Raw genomic sequence first — 13,265 nt, forward strand, 5'->3', positions numbered from 1 at the left:
AGGTGGTTCTGGGTTTTCAAATTTTTACATTACGGCGAAGTAGATAAACCTCTAGAAAAAATAGAGATATTTCCTAATACAGATTTTCAAAAAGTAGAAAATATAAGGGTTGATTGTATTTATTTACAAACTTCAGGGGGGAGTACAACCAGTAAAATAAAAAAAAATGGGAATGCATTTAGCAACACCCTTCTTTTATTACTATTATGATATTTTGTTCCAATTTTACAATTGATTTCCATAAATAATCAACAAACATGCTTGTCTGATATTTAGTTCCAATTTTACAATAGACTTCCCTAAATTATCAACAAACATGTCTACTAATTGATGTCAAGGCTGCTAAAACTCAATTCCTAGATGTTGATAGTGGTGGTGAATAAAGTTATACAAATTGGACTCGATCTTGCTCGTTGTGAAGGCTTGTCGGTTCTCCTCATCATCGCAGAAGATCTTCTATGCACTCATGCGGACAATATATGAGTCCTATGATGTTTTTAAAATGATTAATAGCTAACGAACTGCCACAAAAAGTCAAAACAAAAAACCTAAAATTAGACCGAGTTATATGGATAACTATGAGTATAAATACATTGGTGGGGCTTTTGTCGTTAGAAACAATGTTTTTTAAAAACTGATATGGCATGATGTGATAATATGATATATAATAATAAAAGTAAAAGCTTACAACAAATGACTATGAATATTCTTGTGATCTCGTTTTCTTGTACTTTTCCTCTTCACCCGTTCAAACAAATCACAACCATAAACATCAACAATAACTAACGGTCAAATAACAAATGCCCCTTACTCAAATAACAACAAAATAAAAACCATCTAAATTCACGCAATGAAAACCATAAATTCCAAGAAAACGTAAATTAAAAGTTAAAAGATGGAATGAAAAAGGGGGAGCTTGGCTAGATTTTTTTGAAAGACATATTTGGATCACTAACGGATCATTAGAGTATCATCGTGCCACCAGTGAAACCACCTGATCATATCCATCTTCACTAGACAAAATGCCTATACACTAATTTTAGAAGGAAACCCAATAAATATGAAAAAAAAACCCCTTATGAAAATCGAACTCAAGACCTATTGGTTCTAAAGTCTTATCCCACTACAAGATGCCACTAGACTATAAAGTCATGGCAGGGAGCTTGGCAAGATAACGTCACAAATGTCGGGCATAGGAGAAATGGAGATGTCTGTTGACGTTGTTGATTAATGGCATAAATATGTTACATAATTGTAAACCAAGTGTAAAAGTTTACCCTTAAATATTTCTGTTTCTTTAAATGTAACATATGATTTAACTCTTAATAAAAGCATTAATAGTCATTGTATGATAAAACTCTTGAGACACTACGAACGTGGGCAAACCTTAACCACATGCACGCGATAATACGTGGAGGGGCAACGTTCACTAAACTACATGCAACTAATTCTTTGATTTGGCAACCAAAGTACGTAAGACTTTATTTTTCTCAAAGATTTTGTCAACCGTTTGAAATTCGGAGAGTTGTAACTAGCTCATCAAAGATTTTGTCAACTGTTTGAAATTCGAAGAGTTGTAGCTAGCTCATGTTATGTTTATTTCTGGCAATCCTATTTATCATTAATTTGTTACTAGAGTTACGTGCACCAAACCGTTGATGAAATGTTTTGAAAATTCATTTACGTTTGTTTGTTTACTAAATGAACGAACATAAACAAAGAATTCCATTTAATTAATTAAATAAATGAACATAAACAAATGCCGACTTCATTCAATTGCAACCTTATTTATACAACATACAAAATCTCCAATTAACTGATAGTGTTAAGTTCACATATAAACAGCTTTATCGTACAAAACATATGAAAAACATGAAAAAGCAAAAGAAACACAGTGACATTTTCGTAATTATTGGCTTGTAGGATAATTATCAAAATTACTCTACAAATGATATTGTAGGTTAATTTTATATAATGGTCTGGTAGTGTAATTTTGATCTTGTAGGGTAATTTTGTAAAATGTTCTTGTATGGTAATTTTGAAACTTGTAGAGTAATTATGACACTCTACAAAATTACCCTACAAAATCAAAATTATCTTACAAGATCAAAATTATCATAAATCATTTGTAGAGTAATTATGATACTCTACAAAATTACTCTACAAGATCAAAATTATCCTACATGAACATTTTACAAAATTACCTTACAAGATCAAAATTACCCTACAAGATTATTTTACAAAATTACTTTACAAGATCATTTGTAGGGTAATTTTGATAATTACTCTACGAGTAAATAATTACGAAAATGCCATCGCATTTTTCTTATCTTTTAACCCTATTTGTACGTTTTCTATGATAAGGTATTTCTATTTGATCTGTTGTCTTAACTAATAAAATATGAACAGGGCCGACGCAAGGGCCATCCATCCAAGTGAAGCAAGAGCTTTGGACCCCCCAAAATTAAGGGCCTCCATTTAACTAAAAAAAGTCTATGTGGGCATTAATGTTTAGTTTTATTGCCTAAATATTAATGTTGTTGTAGTATGCTGATAGGAAATTAATATACTTTCAATGTAGATCTTGGTTCGAATTCAAACAGGGATTTTTCTTTTTCACCTCAGACCTCGAAGCTTTAACTCTTCCCGAGTTCACTTAACGAGAGAAAAGGAAAGAAAGTAAAAGGAAATGAAGAGAAAGGAAAAAAAGATGTCTTTCCTTCCATTTCCTTTTAAATCGGAAGAAAAGAAAAACTAAAGAATTTAGTCTGGTTTTCCTTCTATTTCCTTTTTTTCCATCCTTAAATGAAAATCAAGAACACAACATATTTAATTTTCCTTTTTTTTCATTCCTTAAATAAAACTTTAGAATACAAAATATTTTTACTTTATTTCTATTTTATTTCCTTTCCTTTCTTTCATTAGTGAACTCTGGAACACAGTATTAAGAGTTGAGAGTTTCTATAGCAACATAAGTATAACATATTTTTATTGAATAAAAATGAGGATTCATCAAACACAAAAATGAGGCCCACTTAATAGTTAATATTGAATAAACAAAGAAATAAAATCTAATACTTTGCTCACATAATCAAAATCAACTATTTTTAAGATTTTTGTTACTTGTGCAACAAAAGGTTTTGAAATAACAGATCTCGTCAACCTAATAGAGGCCCTCGAAATTTTACTTTACTTCTTTAAGTCTTTAAAACGATTCAGTCGGTCTACACAATTTCCAATTCCAATAGTTGCATTCAAAAGAAAAGAAAATACACACCGACCATAAAAGCTTAATTGATATTAATAATGATATTTCTTTCTCCTATCCCCACACACCAACATCCCCAAAATGTCAAACTTGTACTATTTTTTTTTGAACGGCTCAAACTTGTACTATTCTTTTTCATATTTCTTTCCATATGACTATATAGTTATAAATATGCACAAACAATATACGAGTATTTATTCTGCCTCTACTTCGAGAAAAATCAAATGGATCACCTGAGTTACATCAGGGTTCGCCGGAGAAGTTATGGAACCAAAGGATTCCGGCTAAACTCCAAAAGATTTTGTGTCCAACGATTACGTGCAAAGATCTTCAACTTCTTCAGGATAGTTATTAAAGCTTGGAAGTCACGTTTGTACACGATGAGGACAACAATGACAACCAGCAAATCAAATTATGGCAGTAGCCGCGGAGACTTGGTATCTAAGACAAATGCTTATCGGCTTCATGTTTGTAGGCAAAAGTCCTTCACAAGAACAAATTCTTTTTACTCCGAAGCCATTGCAGATTGTTTAGAGTTTATAAAACGTTCATCTGTTTCTTTGGATGATAAGGAGGACACATACACAATAAATGAAAAATGAATATGATGAAAAGAAGGTGAGTGTTTGCATTATGTTATAGTGAAAGTAAACAAAATGATTTCTAATACCATTTTTTTGGGTTATGTTGTTTCATGATGTAATGTTTTGCACTTTTGCATGTAAATATCTGTTGATTATATAAAGCATGACAAGATTATATATGTTAGGGTGAATACTAATTAACATATGAACATTTTTTTGTCTTTGGATTTTATAAAAAAAATTAGGCAACAATTATGCTTTAGAATTCAATTTATATCAACAATGATAAATTTTGAAATAAATCTACCAATTTAGGTCTACAATACCGGCTTAAATGTAGTAATTCAACGAATAAAATATGGGTTGAACGAATAATACATATAGTCTATCTTGTGACATAAAGTAGTTAAATGGCTATATCAATTCATTTGTTGAATACGTTGTGTATGAAGTATGAACGCATGCAAATGCAATCTTCTTCCTATCAAGGTATTTTTATCGTCTTTAATAGATTGGTTATTGTGTTGTTTAATGACTAAGTATTTAGATTTTGTTAAACTTGTGGCACAAAGAATGCATTATTAAAGCTTAGATCAATCACAGGAACAATTGGGTATGCTCAAAACTTTGAGGGTGACCACATTTATAACAGTCTGACTAAAGTTTCACATTTTTCATTTTATTTCAACAAGAATGGTGTGTTGGTAATGACATTAAAATGCATTCGTACCTACACTTGTTAGCTTTTCACGACATATCCAATATTTCTAGTAACATACACACATAAAGCTTGCACCTACTACAAGCATATCATGTTTATTCAGTTTGACCCGCTTAGTTCATGACCCATAAACTTTGTTGGGTGTAATCCAAGTTATCATATTGGTCATATACCCTCAAGGGTTTAGTATAATCGATACAAGTGAGTATAACCATTACAAGTGCTTAAACTCTCAACCTTGCTCATATATAAATTTGGGACAAAACAACGAAATGGCCATGTCAGAATTCAACACGGTCGCGTAGCATCTGGGCATCTTTATTATTGTACACATTTTGTAGACATAGGAATCCTTTTTCCTACAACTAATACTTCATCCCCAAATAAGTTAATCAATACATAAAAAACATTATTATACCCATGACTAATGTAAAATTCAAATTAACCAAGCTACATGTAAGCTAGAGGAAGGCACTCACCTCAAATCCTCCATGTGAATTCAAGCGTAGTTAAACTACATTTGATTCATTGCTACCTTCCATACCCTGCACCATCATTACCTACCCATCCATTCATGATTCCCATTCATTATACAAACATATGAATTTATTTACATAAATGTAAGTTGAGTTCGGGAATCACTTACCTCGAGTCGCCATGTTCATGCTTGTCGTATTGCCTCCTCTAGGCCCATTAGCCTTCCATGCTTGAGTCCATCTTGACTTGATTCATATCTCTTCGTGTCATTACATTTAAATGCCTAGTTGGTCCCTATGGTTTGCCGATATTGCAGACTTGGTTCCAAGACTTCAATGATTACAGAGTTGGTTCCACTTGTTGTAGTTTTTGCACTCGGGTGATCCTTGTCACTAACCCATGTTAACTTTCTTAGTTCAGTGTGTGCGAAATGACTAGTTTGCCCCTGGACAATTAAAAAAAATATAAAGATGACCCATTCTCATCTTCTTCCTTCTTTCCTTAGAGGAGGCGGGCTCGTCCGTTATAATATCACGGCCAAAACCCATCACGCGTTATATCCACCGCCGGCAACAAGTATCACGCGTTAATGTTCAACGAAATCAAATTTTCGTTATCTGTATCACGCGTTAATCATTTGTTTTGGGAAGGTATTTGTTGGTTGGGGGGAAATTGTTGGGTGTGGTGATGAGTGATGACCACCCCCACTAAAAAAGGTTGTGAGTGATGGAAAAATGGTCGATATCATGGCGAAACTTGATTGGTGCTTGTGAGTGATAAATTCTATCACTAGTGAACCACCCCCCTCCCCTTATCTCTCCTTCTTTGTCTACTTTATCTCTTTCTCTCTCTTTATGAACCCAGGGTAGGAGCAGTTACACTCAACAATGTCCTTATAAAAAGGCCTCTCGGTCTGGTTTGCTGGTGTTGCCCAATGGAAATTATTATCACATGGGTTCAGGATAAAATCCCAGTCCCTTTTACCTAATTCTTTTGCGATATCACCAAGAGCAAGCACCGCAAAAATAACAAGAAATTCCAACCAAAATGAACACGTCAAATTATGCCTCTTTGTATCAGTTGCTTACTTGCTTTATTGATCATGATTTCTTTTAAATTGAATTTCAAAATGAAATGAAAATTAAAACTTGCCTTTATCTTGAGGAATATATTTAGCTTATGCATGAACATCAAGTACTTCAAACAACAAAAGTGCAGCCAAGATGAATACGAGAGTAAACAAACGTTCTAACATGGTGGAGATGGAGGTGGAGGTGGTGGTGGTGGTGGGTTGAAGGTGACGGTGGAAGTGGTGGGTTGACGGTGGGGGTTGACGGCGGAGGTGGTAGGTTGAAGGTGGTAGGTTGAAGGTGGATGTGGTGGTGGGTTGATGTTTATGGTTGTGGAAAGAGGGTTAGGGTGGTGAAAGGAGGAAGGATATGAGGGGTGGGCTTTATTGTTTTCTTAAATATTATTAGGTGTTTATATTTTTTAGTTTAATGGCAAATTAGTCATTTTGTACACACTTAACTGAGAAACTTAATATGGGTTAGTGATAAGGATCACCAGAGTACAAAAATTACAACCAGTGAGATTAACTCTATAAGTATTGAAGTCTTGGGACTAAGTCTGCAATATATGCAATGTCACACTCTAACCGATGGCGGAAATATCGGAGTGAGACGAAAACAAGATTGTTCATTGCATCATACCACTGAATTGTGACAATATATAATTAATCAAAGTTTCATAAAATGTTAAATTGAATACATCGCTCCACAAAACCAAAACATGATCAAATTGATAGTGGATGCGGCATCCCGATTCGATGATGGCCTCCGAGAGGCTACAGAAGACAAAGTCATGGGTAGTGGCCCCTTCTTTGGGGACCTCCAATGTCGTTTGGCATCTCTGCCAATGCGTCTAGGTGGTTTGGGCCTCCTCTCAGCTCGAGATGTTGGGGTTTATGCTTTTGTAGCGTCCAGAACTCAGTCTTGGGAACTACAGGATCGTATCCTTCGAAACAGCGGGGTTGTCGGGCTCAACGGGGACTATCTACAGGAGCTCGAACGCTTAAATGTCTCTCTCCCAGACTTTGATATTGACGATTTCTCTAATAAGTACACCGCCCCCTCGAAGCCATAAAAAACTTTGGCGAATGCTCTGTTTAGCAAAATCGCTCAAAGCCTCGGAGAAAAATTTTGATTTGTCATCTCGCCAGAAGGTGGTGTGGGAGTGCTGAAGGGTCCCCATGCTCAGTATTTTTTGACCGTTATCCCAATTGAGGGGCTGGGACAATGTATGTCAGCAGTAGAATACATAACAATCCTTAAATACCGGCTGATGATCCCTATGTACCCAGAAGATGAAACCTGCCCGATCTGTCGTAAAGCTTGTATGGATAAATACGTAGAGCACGCAGTGCATTGTAAAGAGCTCTCTGGGTTCAAATATCGACATGACTGGGTGTGTGATGTTTTGTGGGACATCCCGAGAAGAGCTGGGATTTCGGCTAAGAAAGAGGCTCCTGTGAATTTCCTTACGGACCCTATGGAAGGGAGATCTACTCTGCGACCAGCGGATCTGATCATCTTTGGTTGGGCTAGGGAAAACATGCTTGTATGGACCTCACGGGGGTTCCCCTCTGGTTGGTTTAGGGGAAAACGGGTTTGTAGCTGGACAAGCATCAAGAAATGCAGAATCGAAGAAAGTTGATAAGCACGCTAAAGCTTGTGCAGAGAACCAACATGTTTTTGTCCCTTTTGCCTTTGACACATTTGGCTCCCTAGCACCAGAAGCTATTCAATTCCTGACCAGGGTCCAACGGGTCATCCACAATAAGTGCTCAGCCTCAGCGGGATGAGGTTTTGTCTTTGGTAGATTAGGGTTTGCAATTCAGAAAGGGGTGGCGGCGCAGCTTGTTGCCCGTCTACCTTCTGTTTTAATGTAACTTGGCAAGTAAGAATGAAATACATTATCCGAATTCTGAAATTGTAGCAAACAAGTACATAAAGCATAATTAATTGTTTGTAATATAGGCGTGTATCTAAGTCCACACTAAACTTGTTTTCTTCATTCATCACCTATCAACCTGCAACATGTATTAAAATATGATCAACAAATATGTTGGCGAGTATACAAGTTTGAATACATAGCATAATATGAAAACGTTTTAAATGTACTCATATCCAACATGACAAATGTATACAAGTTACTAACATGCTGTACGGGTGTAAGCTATATGTCAAACCAGAGTTTAACGCAATCGTGTTTACCTAACATCGTCGAAATGAAGAGGGTGTAATGTGTTTTACTTAACAATACCACAAGTATACGGGCGGGGCGTTAATCCTATAGCGCTATAATTGTTAATGTAGGCTTGCAAAGTTAATGAGCATATAGACATAGTGTAAACAATGCATATGAGATTAACAAGTATAACAAGTTTCATGTCTAATAGTGGATAAAATGTGATTGAATAAACAAGTTTAATAGTGTTACGTGTGCTGTATAAGTGTACATGTTGCACCCAAAGTGATTAAAATGAAAATAGGATCGAGTATACTCACAGTTTTGTGTAGGGTTCCACGAAAACCGAGAGTTGAGTTGATGAAGTTTGGTACACCGAGATCACCCTGAAATGAGTAAATAGGAGTGTGAGTATTCAGATGTGAAAGAGGTTCGGATCAGATTGTAAAATACGAGAAAAGTACGGAACAAAAATGAGTAACAGAACCTTTCGGATGAATGGGTCTTTCATACGAAAGGGCAATGGCCTTTCTTGCGAATGGGTCTTTTGGACGACTGGTCTGTTTTAAAGCGCGTAAAACTTAATCGTAAACTGATTTAAATGTAAACAGTAGAGTAGTTGTTAAACTAATTTGAAAGCAGAAAGTAAAATGGTCAAACAGCCAAGTGAGGACAACCGAGGTATGCCAACACGACATGGAAAGAGTGAACTAACTGTCGGAGGCTGGACGAGGTTAACTCACTTTATGACTAGAAAACTGTTTGGGGTTCATCATTGATGAACTATTATAAAACAGAAGTGAAATCGAAAACAAAATAAATGAAAACTATCCCCTTCGTACGAAAGGGGACACCCTGTCGCGCGAAAGGGGTTTCCTCTCGGATGACTGGTGACTGTTTGTTGAAAAAACGTATGTTAGATCTGTCCAAAACAGATCAATACTTGGTGGAAATTAACCCTAATGCAAACCCTTAACTATAGAATGAGTTGAGGGTCTGATGGGTTCCATATTCCATCAAGATCGTACAGAAATTAAAATGAAAGTTATGAACAAGTTGTAAAAATGTTTAAAGTTTATAGATCTTGATCTTCAATCTCATATGGTGATGCTCCAACATCAGTTTTCTTAAGCAAACTAGTGGAAACCATCCCTGAGATGTGTTAAATCAAGAACCTTTGCATGAAAGTTTAAGAATTAAGATCAAAATGTAAGAAATGTTGTAGAAACAAGATTAAACTATAAGAAATGTAATGAAATGGAAAAATGATAGGAATTCTTACAGAAATGCTTCTGATCGCAGAGAGGGAGTTCAGAGTGTTTGTGAAACTTGAGCAAGAGAAATCTGTGGAGTAGTGTGCCTATTTATAGGCTTTAGGGCGAAATTAGGGCATCTGACGAGTTCGGACGAGAGGGAAATATGGGCGAGAGGCCCATTCATGCGAGAGGGGCATTCGCACGAGAAGGGCTTTCCCTTTCTTTCGAGGTTCAAGTTTGATTATGTTATATGTTTTAACCAGTTTCTATGTGTAACGAATATAAATGTGTATTGTGCAATTATGGAACATGATAATATAGTGTTCAAAATGTCGATTGTGGATATAAACATGCACACAAGTTTAACGTAAATAACATGAATATGAAAAATTGAGTATCGCATTGTTACTTGACGCCGCCGTAGCATCGCGCGGGTTCTTGCTAGTATATATTGATAGGGTTAGGATCGTGTGAGAAGCATTAGGCTAATTGAGAAACTTGAGAAGCATTATGGACCACACATTTTCCCGAAGCTTTTAGTATTATACACATATGGATAGTTTAAAATTGACTATTTACATATATGTATAATTCAAGATTTGACAATATACATATATGTATATAGTCAATTTTAAGCTATGCATATGTGTATATACGAAAAGCTTAGGGAAAATGTGTGATCCAGAATGCTTCTCAAGTTTCTCAAATAGGGTAGACTTCTCTTAGGATCCCTACCCTATATATATATATATATATATATATATATATATATATATATATATAGGAGAATTTATAAGTTTTGTCCTTTATCTTAATACCATTTTGCAGACGGTGTCCTTTTCAAAGATTTTTGACAGGTTTTGCCCTTTATAGGGAATTTTGTTGCACGTTACGTCCTTTAAGCCTAACCCAGTTAAATTTTTCTTGTTAAATCTGGCCAACTAAGGGTATTTTAGTCTTTTTAGCATTTTAGTAATTAAAACAAATATATCTAAACCTTCTCTCCCTCTCTCTCTAAAAGACACACTCTCTCTCAACACTCTTTCTCAGTTCTCACTCTAAGCTCTCTCTTCTCTCTCATATTGTTCAAGATCAAACCTGCCTCTGTATGCAGTTGAAGTTAGGGTTTCTTCTATTTGGGCTTCTACGAGTGATAGTTGACCAAAATCATTAGCTTGTTTTGGTATGAATTGTAACGAATTGAAAAGCTAGAACTAAAATCAGGGTTAGGGTTTGGTTTTGTTATTTGTTTGGTAGAGATTGGGGTTATGTGGTCAACAAGGGCGGCCGGAAGAAGGCCGAGAATGACTGGAGCATCAGCGGAATAGCCAGAATTCTATGTGGGTTTTATGAGAAATTCGGCAACCGGTGGTGCTTTCTGGTTTGTGGTGTTGGAGAAAGAAGCCTCTGTTATATCTGATTTCCACTTAATGTCATAATTCACTATCAATAAAACGTATACATTAAGTGTAGGTAATGTTAATCTTTATACTGTGGATATATTCATTCATATAATAATCCACGCTTACTTTTCAACTTGTACATGCTCCCTTTCTTTGTTAATTTACATCCAAAAAGAATCCACTCTTCACCTCGTTCTTCGTCTCCGCGGCGGTATGCAGATCTTCGTCAAAACCTTAACCGACAAGACCATTACGTTAGAGGTCGAGAGTTCTGGCACCATCGATAACGTCAAAGCTAAGATTAAGGATAAAGAAGGTATTCCACCGGATCAGCAAAGGCTTATTTTTGCTGGGAAGCAGTTGGAAGATGGGAGGACTTTGGCGGATTATAATATTCAGAAGGAGTTTACTTTGCATCTGGTTTTACGACTTTGTGGTGGTGGTGTTTTCTGAGAGCAGTTTATGTTGTGTTCCCATTTACTTTTCATGTTTACTGCATTTAGTTGTTTTTATTTGGTATGTTTTATTTCGCAACATATGGTGGTGGTGGTGGTGGTAGGTGAAGGGAGAGAAAGGGGGAGGGGGAGAGATAATATCTGTATTGTTTGTTTTTATATATATATATATATATATATATATATATATATATATATATATATATATATATATATAGGATCAAGATCATTTCAGAACCAAAAAAATTTACAGAACCCGCAGAACTCTTTACAACCACTCATTTTATTTCATGTTATTTTTTTATTATTTTATTTATGAGGGGCATTAAAGTAAATTTACACCTAGAAAATTACCACATTTTTAATTTAACCTGATTTATCTCAATTTCAAAAGACTTCTTTTGAATAATTCCACTATTTTCTCACATTCAAATCTAAGTAAAATGAAATACGTATGATTACACATCTTCAATTATCTATTGATTTATTTATATATCCCAGATTATCACTGTTTAAATTTGAATCAATTCCATTTTTTAATTATCTCCATTTATAAATCAGCTTTGGATATTGATTTTAGAATTTTGGGTTGGTTTCATCAAATTAATTATGATTAGTTATCCACTTGCAACAACTAGATGATTTCTCATTTTCAAACATGCATTTATCTCGAAATCGACAGATATTTTTGATGTATATACATTCGATAACTTGTTTATTGGTACTTTCATGTTTTTGAATATTTTGTGTTTGAAGATTTGTTGATCATAGATAGATGTGTATATATTCTTTAAATTAAGCATGTGTGAATCCACATATTTACATATGTAAATATACTTTGTGTAAACTATATATTTATATATATGTAAAGCGTATGATGTGCATATATATGTAATATATGAAATGCATTTTTATACATGTAAATGTAAAAAGTGAATATTTTATATGTTTGGTGAATATATAGTTTCTATTGTAAATGATATGCTTTAGATATGTATTTCACATATTTACATACATGTAAAATACTTTATATGTGTAAACTACTTATCATAATTACAGTTTCTTTGTTGATTACATATGTGTAAATTTCATATTTACATATATGTAAATTTTTTTTATATGTGTAAACTACCTATTTACATACATGTCAATTTACTTGATATGCATGTATGTAATTAGAAAAATACATAATATACACATGTAACATGTGTAATCTATATTGAACTTGAAATTGATGATTTTAACAAAATCTCTAAATTTTGGTAATTTGACATTGTTTAAACAACAAGAACAAATATATAGAAAATATTACATAAGCTTTAGAATCAATAAAAACATTTGGACGATTTATTCTTTGCAGCGATTTTAAAAGCCAACTACTTTATTTATTTAGGGGAATTGGCCTGTAATAATCCCATCTAGACCTTATTGGCCATTAATAATCCCACCTCAGAATATTTCCCCCACCAGTCCCACCTTTCACCTATTTTTCCTACAATGGTCCTCCGTTAAAAAAACTTAACGGAGTTAAGCTTTTTTCCAAATGACAAACAGATTTTTAGGGCTTTTGATAAAAATGATGATACGAGTCCATTGATATAAAACTTACTTCGAAATGGTGCTCCAAGTGACTTGATTTTGGTTAATTGGAAATTTAAACACCCGAATTGAAGTGCCATTTTCATCGTTTGGAGCACCGTTTCGAGGCAAGTTTTACATCAATGGACTCGTATCGTCGTTCTAATCAAAAGCCCTAAAAAATCTGTTTGTAATTTGGAAAAAAGCTTAACTCCGTTAAGATTTTTTAACGGGGGACCATTGTAGGAAAAATGGGTGAAAGGTGGGACTGGTG

This window comes from Helianthus annuus, unplaced genomic scaffold (genome assembly GCF_002127325.2).
Source record: "Helianthus annuus cultivar XRQ/B unplaced genomic scaffold, HanXRQr2.0-SUNRISE HanXRQChr00c011, whole genome shotgun sequence".
NCBI classification, from domain to species: Eukaryota; Viridiplantae; Streptophyta; class Magnoliopsida; order Asterales; family Asteraceae; genus Helianthus; species Helianthus annuus.